The following is a 3,264-nucleotide window of genomic DNA, read 5'->3' as shown; positions in this document are numbered from 1 at the left end:
TGTATAGTATAGTGTAGTGTATAGTGTAGTGTGTAGTGTATAGCGTAGTGTATAGTGTAGTGTAGTGTATAGTGTAGTGTGTAGTGTATAGTGTAGTGTAGTGTGTAGTGTATAGTGTAGTGTGTAGTGTAGTGTATAGTGTAGTGTATAGTATAGTGTATAGTGTAGTGTATAATGTAGTGTATAGTGTAGTGTGTAGTGTAGTGTATAGTGTAGTGTATAGTGTAGTGTATAGTGTAGTGTATAATGTAGTATATAGTGTAGTGTGTAGTGTAGTGTATAGTGTAGTGTATAGTGTAGTGTATAGTGTAGTGTGTAGTGTAGTGTATAGTGTAGTGTATAGTATAGTGTAGTGTATAGTGTAGTAGTGTATAGTGTAGTGTATAGTGTAGTGTATAGTGTAGTGTATAGTGTAGTGTATAGTGTATAGTAGTGTATAGTGTAGTGTATAGTGTAGTGTATAATGTAGTAGTGTAGTGTATAGTGTATAGTGTAGTGTATAGTGTAGTGTATAGTGTAGTGTGTAGTGTATAGTGTGTAGTGTATAGTGTAGTGTATAGTATAGTGTAGTGTATAGTGTAGTAGTGTATAGTGTAGTGTATAGTGTAGTGTATAGTGTAGTGTATAGTGTAGTGTATAGTGTATAGTGTAGTGTATAGTGTAGTGTACAGTGTAGTGTATAGTGTAGTGTATAGTGTATAGTATAGTGTAGTGTATAGTGTAGTGTGTAGTGTATAGTGTAGTGTATAGTGTAGTGTAGTGTATAGTGTAGTGTGTAGTGTATAGTGTAGTGTAGTGTGTAGTGTATAGTGTAGTGTGTAGTGTAGTGTATAGTGTAGTGTATAGTATAGTGTATAGTGTAGTGTATAGTGTAGTGTATAGTGTAGTGTATAGTGTGTAGTGTAGTGTATAGTGTAGTAGTGTATAGTTTGTAGTGTATAGTGTGTAGTGTAGTGTATAGTGTAGTGTAGTGTATAGTGTAGTGTATAGTGTAGTGTATAGTGTATAGTGTAGTGTATAGTGTAGTGTATAGTGTGTAGTGTAGTGTATAGTGTAGTGTATAGTGTAGTGTATAGTGTAGTGTATAGTGTAGTAGTGTATAGTGTAGTGTATAGTGTAGTGTATAGTTTAATGTGTAGTGAAGTGTATAGTGTAGTAGTGTATAGTGTAGTGTATAGTGTAGTGTATAATGTAGTAGTGTATAGTGTAGTAGTCTATAGTGTAGTGTATAGTGTAGAAGTGTATAGTGTAGTGTATAGTGTAGTGTATAGTGTAGTGTATAGTGTAGTAGTGTAGAGTGTAGTGTATAGTGGAGTGTATAGTGTAGTGTATAGTGTAGTGTATAGTGTAGTGTATAGTGTAGTAGTGTATAGTGTAGTGTATAGTGTAGAGTATAGTGTAGTGTATAGTGTTGTGTAGTAGTGTATAGTGTAGTGTATAGTGGAGTGTATAGTGTAGTGTATAGTGTAGTGTGTAGTGTAGTGTATAGTGTAGTATATAGTGTATAGTGTAGTAGTGTATAGTGTAGTGTATAGTGTAGTGTATAGTGTAGTGTAGTAGTGTATAGTGTAGTGTATAGTGTAGTGTATAGTGTATTGTATAGTTTAGTGTGTAGTGTAGTGTACAGTGTAGTGTATAGTGTAGTGTATAGTGTAGTGTATAGCGTAGTGTATAGTGTAGTGTATAGTGTAGTGTATAGTGTAGTGTATAGTGTGGTGTATAGTGTAGTGTATAGTGTGTAGTGTATAGTGTAGTGTATAATGTGTAGTGTGTAGTGTATAGTGTAGTGTATAGTGTAGTGTATAGTATAGTGTAGTGTATAGTGTAGTAGTGTATAGTGTAGTGTAGTGTATAGTGTAGTGTATAGTGTAGTGTATAGTGTAGTGTATAGTGTAGTGTATAGTGTAGTGTGTAGTGTATAGTGTAGTGTATAGTGTATAGTAGTGTATAGTGTAGTGTATAGTGTGTAGTGTGTAGTGTATAGTGTAGTGTATAGTGTAGTGTATAGTGTAGTGTATAGTGTATAGTATAGTGTATAGTATAGTGTATAGTGTAGTGTGTAGTGTATAGTGTAGTGTATAGTGTAGTGTATAGTGTAGTGTGTAGTGTATGGTGTAGTTTGTAGTGTGTAGTGTATAGTGTAGTGTAGTGTGTAGTGTATAGTGTAGTGTATAGTGTGTAGTGTAGTGTATAGTGTAGTATATAGTGTAGTGTATAGTGTAGTGTATAGTGTGTAGTGTAGTGTATAGTTTGTAGTGTATAGTTTGTAGTGTATAGTGTGTACTGTAGTGTATAGTGTAGTGTATAGTGTGTAGTGTAGTGTATAGTGTAGTGTATAGTGTAGTGTATAGTGTAGTGTATAGTGTAGTGTATAGTGTAGTGTAGTAGTAGTGTAGTGTATAGTGTAGTGGTGTATAGTGTAGTGTATAGTGTAGTGTATAGTGTAGTGTATAGTGTAGTGTATAGTGTAGTAGTGTATAGTGTAGTGTATAGTGTAGTGTATAGTGTAATGTGTAGTGTAGTGTATAGTGTAGTAGTGTATAGTGTAGTGTATAGTGTAGTGTATAGTGTAGTAGTGTATAGTGTAGTAGTCTATAGTGTAGTGTATAGTGTAGTAGTGTATAGTGTAGTGTATAGTGTAGTGTATAGTGTAGTGTATAGTGTAGTGTATAGTGTAGTAGTGTAGAGTGTAGTGTATAGTGGAGTGTATAGTGTATAGTGTAGTGTATAGTGTAGTGTATAGTGTAGTGTATAGTGTAGTAGTGTATAGTGTAGTGTAGTGTATAGTGTAGAGTATAGTGTAGTGTATAGCGTTGTGTAGTAGTGTATAGAGTAGTGTATAGTGGAGTGTATAGTGTAGTGTATAGTGTATAGTGTAGTGTGTAGTGTAGTGTATAGTATAGTATATAGTGTATAGTGTAGTAGTGTATAGTGTAGTGTATAGTGTAGTGTATAGTGTAGTGTATAGTGTAGTGTATAGTGTAGTGTAGTAGTGTATAGTGTAGTGTATAGTGTAGTGTATAGTGTATTGTATAGTGTAGTGTGTAGTGTAGTGTACAGTGTAGTGTATAGTGTAGTGTATAGTGTAGTGTATAGTGTAGTGTAGTAGTGTATAGTGTAGTGTATAGTGTAGTGTATAGTATAGTGTATAGTGTAGTGTATAGTTTAGTGTAGTAGTGTATAGTGTAGTGTATAGTGTAGTGTATAGTGTAGTGTATAGTGTAGTGTATAGTGTAGTGTAGTAGTGTATAGTGCAGTGTATAG

This window comes from Petromyzon marinus (assembly GCF_048934315.1).
Source record: "Petromyzon marinus isolate PM22_M1 ecotype Great Lakes invasive population chromosome 83 unlocalized genomic scaffold, UKy_Petmar_22M1.pri1.0 chr83_unloc.1, whole genome shotgun sequence".
Taxonomy (NCBI): Eukaryota; Metazoa; Chordata; class Hyperoartia; order Petromyzontiformes; family Petromyzontidae; genus Petromyzon; species Petromyzon marinus.
Note: the sequence above shows the minus strand (reverse complement) of the source record.